Raw genomic sequence first — 12,114 nt, 5'->3', positions numbered from 1 at the left:
TGGCAGTCCATACATCAGACTTTGCTCTGATTTGGGAAGGCATCGCTTCCAGCTGCCCCATCTTAAAAAAAGAAAAAAAAAAATCTGACCTTTTGTATTAGGATTCCAACTTCTTGCTTAGGTTATACGCAAGTGAACAGACAGATTAGGAAGGGAGAGGATGGAAGCTAAAACTTTTAATCTTTTCAATAAACCTTACCCCCCCAACCCTATGGATTATGTTGGTTTTAAAATTCCCTAGGATACAGCTGCCCAGGCGCTCCAGATAGGCATAATTCCAGTCCCCCTCAAGTCCTCACTCCCCCGAAACAGAGGGTACATTGGAAAAGCTGGAAGAGGAGAATTTCAATTAACGACCTCCCCCCAAACCTTTCCCCATCTTACAGACTCCCCTATGTGAACTAGAAGAAGGAAGAAGACGGGGAGAGGGGATCTCTCCCCTACATCTCCCCCTAATGCACAGAGAACACATGCACAAATCCAGAATCGCTGGCCACAATTTGTAGATTTGTGTAGATTCTACGATGGAGGAAGGAATCTACGATGGAGAAGAGGAGGACTGTTAAAAGTTCTAGGAAGGCAAGCAATAAGGAGTGTGGGGAGAAGTCCTTGGTTTTTTCCTGATCTTTCTGAAGACACGGAAAGTATTTTTTGATAGCGTAAGGGAAATAAGTAAGTAGGTCATTAGCAGTAAATGTATTGTAAATATTTGAGGAAAATGAATCATAAGAGCATAATGACTGTTCAAAAAGCAAGTTAGAAGAAGTTTAAATGCTCCCCCCAAAGTCGTCCTAATACAGTCACAACACCCCCACCTCCTGGTATCATTACTATTATTACTGGTTAACAAAGTGCGCAATAGCCAGCAGACAGCTCAAAATGATCCCTAGGTCCCCTCCCTAGAGCTCGGGACATCCTCAGTGTCTCTGTGTTGCCAGGCGCATCACTGCCAGACGTTAGTGTCCCAGCTCCAAGCCCCTTTCTCTGGGAAAACCTGAAAACGGGGAGCAAAGGCGCCCCAGCGCCCCCTCCGAGCGCCCCGGCCACGGGAGGGCCACTTACCCGGCTCAGCCTTGCATTGCTCGCCGCTGCGGCGCCTCCGCCGGCGGGGGACTCAGGGGGGAAGGGGGAGGGGGCCTGCAGACCTAGGGGCAGGGGGTGCGGCTGCGGCTAAGAAGCCCAGCAGGGCGTCGGCCGCCAACTGCCCGGAGCCAGAGGGGGCCCTGCAGGGGCTCCGCGCAAGGGGGGTGACATTCCCGGGGGCTGTGGCAGCTGCTCCGAGCGCAGCAGCTCCTGGCTCCAGGAAAATCGCTCAGGTCCTGGGGAGAGAAGCTTCAAGCTCTCCAGGCTGCCTCCCTGCTGCTTAAAGGGACGCCTCTCCACCTCCCACTCCGCTTATTGGTGAAAATTCCGAGCCACAGGCCAATCCTAGGCCTGTTCCCGAATTGAGATTTCAATCAAGGGAGCTAGTGCTTTAAAATTAGAAAAGGCTGATGGGTGGTGGTGGTGCCCGGGCTGGTGGGGTGGGGTGGGGTAGGGTGGGGTGGGATGGATGGGGTGGGGTGGAGGGGGTTCAGCCCCCTTTCCGATGCGGGACTCAGGGCTGTCTAGCTTCTGCATGCAGAGATCCTAAGAGCTGGCTGGGGCTGCAAGAGCCAGATTATAGAGTAAAGAGCACTGGAGGAAGACAGGGAACATGCTGGACCCTTGTCCTTCACCCCTCTGGTCCATCTTCCCCCAGCTCACTCATTGTTCAAGGGTCATCCAGTTTTTCACAGATGCTGGAGACCCTCTATGCCTGGGAAGAGCCTTCAAGCTCTGTGCTTCTAAAGCTCCCCTATTATCTCCCCTTCCAGACACTCATCACACTTTTTTTTTTTTTTTTTTTTTGCTTAATCTGTCTCTGCTTTCACACTGCATGTTCCACCAGAGCAGAAATGATTTCACCAATAATCACAGTATCATTCCCTGCCTGGAACACTATGAGCCTCAGGAAATCTCTGAGGAGGGAAGGAAGGAAGGATGGAAGGAAGGAGGGAGGGAGGAGGAGGGGGAGGTCCTGGAGCCTTTGTGACAATACAAATGTTAATTAAGAGGTAGTATTCAAGAGGCCAGGCACTAATCTCAGACACAACTGTATCCAAATGTGGCCTCTGCTTCTTGCTAATTATGTAAATAACCTGTATCTCAGTGTCCTGGTCCATACAGCAAGATGCTGTCCGTCTCACGGAGTTGTCAAGATCACATTAACTCGTGTCTGGAGCAGAGAAGACGCTCAGTCAAGGGCTCCAATAGCTGTTGTTATTACCGAAATCAAAATACATCTGCTTGAGGTTGGGTCTGGTCTGATTGTTGGTTTAGCTTTTCTGTTAAGTACCCAGTTAGTCGTGAAACAGATCTGAATTCAGTGCAGATTCAGCACTGAATGGTCCCACGTGGGGTGCCAGAGTCACCAATGAAGGATAACACCCTTGAGTGCAAGGAATTCATAGTGGGACTTGGGGGTGGGGGGTGGTTAGCCAGGGTTTCCCAGAGAAACAGAACCAACAGGATACACATAAATTTGAGATTTATTAAAGGAACTGGCTCTCATAGTCATGGAGGCCAAGAAGTCCCATGATAGAGTTTGCAACTTGGAGAACCGACAGCATAATTCATGTACAGGACTGAAGGTCTGAGAATTGGGAGCCAGTGGTTTAAGTCTTGGTCTGCGTCTGAAAGCCTGAGAACCAGGAACAGTGCTGTCTGAGGACAGGGGATGTGGATGTCTCTCCTCAGGTAGAACACTGACCTTTCCTCCATGCTTTTGTTCTACATAGCCCTCAAAGTCATGGATGATGCTCACCAGAATTGCTGAGGGCAATCTCTGTGAAGTCTATTGATTCTAATGTTAATCTCTTCTGGAAACACACTTGCAGACACACCCCAAAATAATGGTGTACCAGCCATCTGGCCATACGTTAGCCCAGTCAAGGTGACACATAAAATTAACCATCATAGGGTCATCAACAGGTCAACAAAGAAAACTATGTTAAGTGATACACAAGCAAAGACACATGTACAGGAATGTCTACTGGAAGATAGCTTATAAGCTCAAAATAACTGAAAAAAGTATCCAATAGGGAAATGGTTAAATAAATTATAGTACCTCCATTTAAGGGGATATCATGCAGTCACGACAAGAGGCATAGCTGAGTACACTGATATATGATGAACTCCAAAACATATTGCTAAGTGCAATGTAAAAGGTAAAATATATTCTCACCAGCATAAATAAATCTTCATGTATTGTGTCTACATATGCATGCTTTATATACACGAAATGCCTCTAGAATGATACCTCAGAGAGTGCTAAAGGTTATTATATCTAGCAAGGTGATCAGAGAACTACACAGGTCAAAGACAGGAAGGAGACTAATATTTCATAACATGCCCTTGTGTATAATTTGATTATTTTACCATGAACTTGTAGTAAGTTCCTAGTTCTGGGCAATGTGGCAAAAGATGGCAGCCTGAAAATTCCTACCCTTCAAACACCTAGATATGCTAGATAAAATATTTAACAAATTCTTTGAGCGCTTAACCCATAACAAGAAGAGGAAAACACCCAGGTGGTAGTAATACAGAGGTATCCGAAGAAAAGAATGGTAAGCCTATAAACTCATGAGGTTGAGGGAAAGGTGGTGGCAGCAGGGCAAGGTTTGTCTTGGTTCCCTAGGGTGAGGGATTTAATGCCCATGCAGGACAGGAGGTAAGGGCTCTGGATAAGGAGAAGCAGGAAGTAGTTACATGTCCCCTGTAGAAAATCAGGAGCACTCACTGAGGGTAGCACCCGTGAAGAACACATAGATTGGAAAAACTGTCGACCAGCCCAGTGAAACTTGTCTAATCTTGACGTGTGCTCTGAGTGGGAGGGAAAAGTTTAAGCTAAGAATTAGAAACCCTAGGCTTGTGCCTTCTTGAGAGTAGAGTAGGAATTACCAAGGCCAGGACCAGGAAACCCTAACTGAAAAATAAATATAAAAACTGGTCCTGTTCATGACACACCTGGAACACCCCACAGAGGCAGATGAAAAATTGTCCTGGAGAGCCAGTTACATAACCTGGGCTATACCTGGCCCAGCAAAAACATAAGCTCCCACAAGTACGTTACAGGGCACCCAGGAAACTGATAAGACTCAAGTCAACAAATATGAGGATGAGACCTCATGAGTTCAGGGTCACGAAACAACATTCTGAAAAAGAACATGCAACAAAGTCTACAATGATTAAAAACATGAAAGCTAGAACTAAATGCCTAAAAGGGAATAAGAAGTGATTTCCATCTCTCCCCACTGATTTACTGACATTAAAAACTCAATCGATCGGTTAAGCAGGAAGTCAGGTACTACTGAAGAGAGAAACAGAGATCTTAGGACGTAACACAAAATGAGGCACAAAAGGATAAAGTGTTGAAAGAGATGCCAGAGAGGGTCAGAGATACAGAGAAGAGAATGAGAAGGCACAACATATGTCTAACAGGAGTCTCCTAGGGAGAGAAGAGAGAAATTGGGGAGAGGCATAATAGCTTAATAGCTAAGAAATTTCTAGAATTTATACAACTCGTGAATTCTCAGATTCAAGAAACACAAAGTATCTGAAGCCGGATAAATAAATGTAAGAACATCTGCATGTATTAATTATTCATAAAATTATAGTTAATAAAAGAGTGACATGTTAAAAAATCGAACGACTTAATAATGCAAAGACAGACGGAAGCAGAAGGCACTTAGAAGAGAAGAGAGGCAACTCTGTCCTTCCACATTTAGAGCTGCATTACATTTCTCTAAATCCTTTCTCCTCACATATAATGAATTCTAAACTACAATAGATTGTTGAAGGCCTCGCTGTACATCATATATGGTGCCCAGGTAAGAAGGCAAAGTGGCAGAGGTCTCCTGGGAGAGATGGACTCAGTCAGCCATCAGTCAAATGTGGGGGGGCAGAGTGGCAGCAGAGAAACAGCCCATCGTAGAATGGAGAGTATTGTAATAAAGGAGTATAAACTGCTGTGGAAACACAGAGGCAGAACATCTCAACCAGCCTTGCAGGGGGAAGTCTTCCCTCAAGGAAGGCTTCCTGGAGGAAGTAACATCTGCACTGAGAGAGATGGCATCTTTGGGGGAAAAGACTCTAGAGTTAGGCCTGGCTTTAAATCCTAGGACTGCCACTTATTATGACCTTGTGACTTTGGCCAAGTTACATGACTTCTCCAAAGCTCCTTTATCTCACATATGAAATGGAATTCATATCACTAGTTTTGGGGTTATTTTGAGGTTTAGGGATAATATAGATAAAGCATTTAGCAGAATACCCTACCTACAAGTGACTTTCCATTAAATGGGCAGCTAGTATTTTCATTAGATGAAACTTAGTGCCTGGGTTGGGGAAAAAAAAAAAAGCTTCTGTTTTTAAAAGATGATTTTTTCCCCCCTAAAAGTTAAAGAAAACAGAGGTTTGCCCAAGTTTCATCAAACTACCCTTGAAGAATATGAAGTATTCACCGAGTATCTACCCTGCAAAAGGCATATTATCACACTATCAAAAGATAAAAAGTTACCAGATCCGGACCTTTCTGTAAGGAACCTACAATCTACTTCCCAAAAAATAACTCAAATCTGCATATTTTGTGTCAAATACATGAATCCCCCGATGTTAAATCCTGAAATGGGCAGAAATTCTATCTAGAGCAGTAAAACTTCAGATTCTCAGCCACAAGTCAAGTTGTAAGAATTCAGAATCCAGCATGGGATGGATTAAATGGCTGCCCCTCTGTATTACTCAATAGGTTTATGAATGACTGGGACAATGGATGGAAGGGAAACTCATCAAGTCTAGCTAATAATGCCAAGTTGCTTGGCTCTGCCAGTGCTCGGTGGATAAAAGCACACATTGATCTAGCCAGCCTGCAGGAATGGACAGAATGAAAGCAGACAAAATTCAGTCACGGTAATTGTTGTGCCTGCCCTTTAGAAGAAGCACTGATCTGTATAGTCTTAGGGAGGGAGGGAAGAACGGGCCAAGGACCTGCTTTCTATTCATTCCTGGTGCACCATGTCACAAATATTTATGGAATGTCTACTGTGAGAAAGGGTTTGCCTTATAGGCTAGATAAACATGGAAAAACATGAATAAAACACAATGCCTGCCTTCAAGGTGCATAAAATAAAGTGATCTGAAAACCTCTTCACTTGAAACTACCCATGGCTTCCAACATTCTTCCTTCTACCGTGAAATGGTGATGTAACCTTTACAGATTAAGCACCATCACGTTGCAGAATGGCAAATAGATTTCATCTCTTGGACTAACACTGATTGATTAGCCGTGGCTTCCTGGAGTGCTGACTTGACAAGAAGTCCGAGACTACATTTGGCAGGCAAGCATTGCTGTGATTGATTAGTGATGTCTGTCATGGGATGGGAAAGGAGTGACAGCAGTAGTGCTGTAAATTTGACATCTCCCATCCAGTTCAACCCCCTCGTTCCACAGATGAGAAAACAGAACAGATCTTTCTTTCTTCCTATGGCATTATAAATTCAGCAACTCTAGCAGGGGCAACCGAGGAGAACCTCCATATCTGAAATGTTGCTGAGAGAGAAAAAAACATCTATGGCTTAGAATATTTCTGATGAGCTTTTAAGATATGCACTCGAATCCTTTAAGAAGCTTTATATTCTGTAGCAAACTAACTAAATGGAGGAAGCTACCAACTTTGATCTGGTTAGCTGCAAAGGGCTACCCCCTGGCCCCCCAGACATATACAAGATCAAATTAAACACATATCATTTGAATATGCTTGAAGATTTAAAATGCATTGGGGGACGTAAATGTCTATAAATAAAGCATATTTCAGAAACACAACTTGAATAAATACACAGAACGGCAATTAACACGTTATTTAAGACAGGACGAAGATTTTTATCATTTTATTCTATTAAATGGTATTGATATCATCCACCAAAGAAAGGAAAAGAGAAGCCCTTATTTACTTTCATACAGACACCTTATATCCTGGGGACTCTGTAACACTAACTAAGGAGATAGGGTCTGTCCCTGTTAAGCATTTCCACGCCCAATCTATCAACACTCACAGCCATCACCCTGCCCACTCACAAAGAATCCAGGCTCATTTGCTGCAAAGGACAAAATAGTATAAACGGACAACAGATAAGCAGGAAGCCCAACCCCAGCCTGACTCAGATACAAAGAACAAATTGTAGCATTTGTTTAATATGCCAGCTCTTCTGTCATGCCAACTGCAAAGTGAATTTTACAGAAAACCAACTCTTTGAGAAATAGGTCTAATTAATTCAGTTACATAAACTCCAATGAAATATTAGGGGGAGGGCGTGAGGGGAGAGAGAGAAAGAGAAGGTGAGGATGAGGAGGACGAGGAGGGATTAACGGAGGGAAGGAGGCAAAGAGGGAGGGAATGAATGAATGAGAGACTATGAATGGGTGCTCTGGAGGCCACTAGGTTTACCTTAAGAGAGCAAAAAGCTTTTTCTGACTTAAGAAGACAGAAAGCCTATTTATATTCCAACCAAACACACTATTACAGGTCTGGATAAGAAACTAAAGGGTAACCCACCACAAACAATTCCTCAGTGCATAAATTAGCCAGACTAGTTCTCCCGCTCTCCTGCAAGACTCCCTTACTTGCATACCGCCTATAGGATTTCTCCCAAATCTGCTTTAAATAAGTACCATGTTCATAATTTGTTAAATGGAATGTGACTTGTATTATTATTTAGAATGACTATACTGTGGTATATCCATATAATGGACGACTTCTCAGCAATTACAAGGACTGAACATATGCAACATGAGGGATAAATCTCAAATGCATTATGCTAAGAAAAAGCCAGACTGAAAAGGGTTCATATTATAGGAATCCATGACATGGAATTTTGCCAAAGCAGATCAGTGGTTGCCAAAGGCTGGAGTTGGTAGGTGGGATTGAGAAGCAGAAGGGACTTTTGGGAGGGGATAGGACTGATCTGTATCTTGACTGGGGGCGTGGTTACGTGACTGCACACATTTATAAAAATTATGAAATTGTAAACCCAAGAGTGAATTATACTGGGTGCAAATATGAAAAGTGAAAAAATGACACAAAACAGATAAAAGGCCAAAGTCAAAATCATCCCTAGTATCACTTTGGTTTTAATTATTCTGTATTAACGACTTTTCTGTTGTCTTATTTTTATAAAGATGTTTAACAAGTCACTCAAAATAGTAACTTGGGAACTGTGGCCTAAAGCTGTAACCCTCATGTTGCTCTTTCTTCACTAAAAATGGAGACACCTTATCAAGTTTTAGAAAAGCAGCAACTCTAGCCCCCAAATGAGATCCCCTTCTTGATGTATCTACGAGGTTTAGAAGATCGGAAAGAGCATTTTTAAGGATGCGTGACTCAGTCTTGGTTAAGGACTGAGTGGTGGTACAGCCACCCCGAACCACCTCACGCTTTGGGAAACGGTGCTATCGATTGGAAGGTCCATCAGGGCTTGTCTCTGTCTTGTCTTTCACAGCATCCTCGGGGCTATCAGAGGAAGCACTTGATGAATATTCATAAAACAAAGAAAAGGAACCTTTTTCCTGTGTCCCACACTCCAGCCCTCCGAGAAGGAGGTTCATCGCTGGACAGCTGGCTCCTGGATGAAGTTCTTCCTTCCAGTAAACCGGCGGCCAACACTAGCAATATGGAGCACACAGAACCAGCACAGCCAACTCTCCCACTCAACGTCCTTCAAAAACCCTAGCCTTCTCTTCTGTCATCTTACTTCCATTAACTGGTCCTCAGGGGATATGGTTTCAAACTCCTTGACACCCCAACCACCCAAAATAGGGAGGCTGTGGAGAAAATTTCCCCCTGTATTTTTAGGAATATTCCTTTGGAGGTATATGTCACTTTCAGTCATGCTGACCTGTATCCAGATTTTTCTGATGGTTGGGGTGGGGGGTGGGGAAGCCCATTATTCTGGCAAACAGATTTGGAAAACAAAGAAGCATTACGCAGATGACCAACCCCTCTCCATTTCCTCCCACTCTGTCCTTTTATAAACTCATTAAATCCTTGCAACTGGCCCTTGGAAATAGGGATTAGGATGAGGAGGCACAGCAGTTTCGTTAACTGTCTCTAGTAACACAGCTTGTAAGTGGCAGGGATGGGATTCAAACCCATGCAGTTCCGCTTCCAGATCCTTGAGACGTACCTGCTCACGTGTACCGACCACTGGCTAATACGCAGATGCTAGTCACCAGAGACATTCGGAAGAGAGGCAGAGCGGAAACTGAGCGAAGTAGTTTACTTCTATGAACTTTTCATGCACTTATCCATCTGCCTGTCTACCTTACACTTACTGACTACTATATGCAGGCATTATGGTAATAAGCTCTGGGGACACAGATACCAAAAAAGACTCAGATGACACTCAAAAGGAACCCACAGTCTGGTGGGAGAGAGACAGATCTGTCACACATACATACACCCAACAAAGGCCCGAGTGAGTAGCGTATCCCAGGTATGGAGAAACGCTGCACAGCAAGTCACATGGACCAACCAGCGCAAGAAGGTGATGTTGGCAGCAAGTCCTGAAGAATGAGTAGGAACTCTTGGGGTGGAAAAGCGGAGAAGCATAGCCAGGCAGATACAACAGCAGATCAACATTCAAAAAGCTAGACAGAGACCCTGGAGGGGCAGATGGGAGAGTCAGTTCATAGAGCAAATCAACCTTGGCACTGGTGATACTGGGGGCCAGATAATTCTTTGTTGCGGGAGCTACTCTGTGCATGCAGGATGGTTAGCAACACCTCCGGCTTCCACCCGCCGCATGCCAGGAGTATCCTCTCTAGCTGTGATGACCCAAAGCATCTCCAGATATGGCCACATGTTTCTGAGCAGCTCATCCCACTGAGAATGTAGACAAATGGGGAAGCGTGTATGTACATGAGAAAGAGGGAGAGAGAAAGAAGAGCTTGCTTGTAGACTGAAACAACACAGAGAGGTAGTCGGGTTCTAGATGGTGCAATCAGTTGGTCAGATCCCTCCAGTTAAGTCACCATCTGCCCCTGGGAAGCTCATTTCCTTTAAAAGGGCCTTCTTCCCTTGGGACGCCTGGGTGGCTCAGTTGGTTGGACGACTGCCTTCGGCTCAGGGCGTGATCCTGGAATCCCAGGATCGAGTCCCACATCGGGCTCCCAGCTCCATGGGGAGTCTGCTTCGCTCTCTGACCTTCTCCTCGCTCATGCTCTCTCTCACTGTCTCTCTCTCTCAAATAAATAAATAAAATCTTTAAAAAAAAAAAAAAAAAGGGCCTTCTTCCCAGTTCCAGGCTATGCATGCAATCCGATTCACACACCAGCCATTATTCTGGTAATTTGGTTACCAACTTGGACATTTCATGCCTTCTATCATGTGGTAAGCAGAATTCAGAGATGGCCCCCAAGATTCCTGGCCTGGGGGTACACACGCACTCCCCTGGTTTTCCAACCAGACTCCATCCTAGGAGCTGCTGGGAAGGGATTTTTCTTCAGTAATTGAGGTCCCAAATCAGTTGACCTTAAAATAAGGAGATTATCCTCAGTGAGCCCAACCTAATCTTAGGAGCCCTTAAAAAAGACTAGGATCTTCCTGGAGACACAAAGAGTGATGGACCCCTGATGTGAGGGAGGTTGTCAGTCACTGGCTCTGCAGATGGAAGGCCCTGGGGCCAGGGCCCAGCAGTTCCCCTTTAAGAGCTGAGAGTGGGCCCTCCTTGACAGCTAGCAGGGAAACAGGGAGCTCAGTCCTTTACCCAGCACAGGGAACTGAATCTGCCAATGATGTAAATGAGCTCGGAAGAGGAGCAGATGAGGACACAGACGGCAAAAACCTTGACTTTAGCTTTTTGAGAACCTGAGCAGAGAAGTCAGGCATGCGACCCCTGAACTTCTAACCTGTGGAACTGCGAGACGAGACATAGATGTTGTTCGAAACTACTAACTAAGTGCTCATCTGTTATGCAGCAACAGAAAATGCATACGTCTCAGATCCCTCAATTCTCCAAGGTCCTGCGAAAATCCTTCCTCCTCCATGAAGCCTCTCCCCACAAAGTACCAAGAACACGCCGGGCCATTTCAAGTTTTCTCATGTTGGTCCTGCAGCCCCGACACGGAGGCATCTCAGGTCGATCAACTACCATCCTGTCCACCGCTGCATGTCCTGAATGCTTGCTTGCTTTTTCATTTGCTTACTCCTCTCCTCTACTCCCCCCATGCAAAAAGCTGGGGGAAAGATACTGTTCGTCTATTCAAGGCTCTTTTGAGTTTTTGCATAATGTCTACAACAGAGGTGACCCCACTATAGGCACTTAGTAAATCGTTACTGATTGATGACCATGGGTCCTCACCCTCCACCCGGACATGAAGGGAGAAGAGGTATTGCATGCTATTGCCAAAACTCACATTATGATTGAACTAACTTGGAGCAACATACTGGCATTCGAAAGAACCATTTATATTTCAATAATTATATGAGCTCACTCTCTTGGGTGACAATGACTCTCAAGTTATGGTGACCTCTCACGGGTCACTTAAATTCTCAGGGTCAAGTGACTGATCAGTTACTATGAGTTGCCAGCCAGAAAGTCTCAATGCTCCTTGTATTTCAAACTTTCTTGCTGCTGCTGTCTCCAGATGTTAAAGCTTAAGATTTCTGGGTTATTGGCCTTGAAGTTGACTCTCCTAGTTAGAAGACCCAACTGGGGAGGTTTCCAAAAGGAAGCCAGCCATTAGCACTGCCCATCGAGTATTCTACCCTCCTCTAGAGGGGCAATAAGAAAATTTCAAGGATTCGCTTTTATCTGGGATGATGATTAGCACAAGTAGGAAAGAATAATTAAGAGAAACTATTAATTGAAATAAGTTAAATTGGGACAGATTAGTTCTGAAAACTCTCTATGCTAAAGAACAAATAATTATGGACAAAACTCAGCACCCGAACTTACAAGCTACTGAGTCACAGCTTTCCAGGGTGGCATAAAAAGGATCAGGCTATTAAAAGTCAAGCTTCACTCTGGCCTCATTCAACT

At 44.6% G+C, this 12,114-nt stretch overlaps 1 protein-coding gene across 2 annotated transcripts in view; it reads right to left on the bottom strand.

Moving 5' to 3' along the window:
- Positions 1-12,114, bottom strand: part of PRICKLE2 (prickle planar cell polarity protein 2) — a 322,178-nt gene that overhangs the window by 156,249 nt on the left and 153,815 nt on the right. Inside the window, exon 1 of one of the 2 annotated variants that reach the window (XM_044253232.1) lies at positions 1,063-1,283. The exons of the other annotated variant lie outside the window; for it this stretch is intronic. The gene's annotated coding sequence lies outside the window, so the exon portion shown is untranslated. Of the gene's footprint in view, positions 1-1,062; positions 1,284-12,114 lie in introns of those variants that run through there. 2 annotated transcript variants of the gene reach the window in all.

This window comes from Neovison vison, chromosome 6 (assembly GCF_020171115.1).
Source record: "Neovison vison isolate M4711 chromosome 6, ASM_NN_V1, whole genome shotgun sequence".
Taxonomy (NCBI): domain Eukaryota; kingdom Metazoa; phylum Chordata; class Mammalia; order Carnivora; family Mustelidae; genus Neogale; species Neogale vison.
Note: the sequence above shows the minus strand (reverse complement) of the source record. Positions and strands in the feature narration are given on the sequence as shown.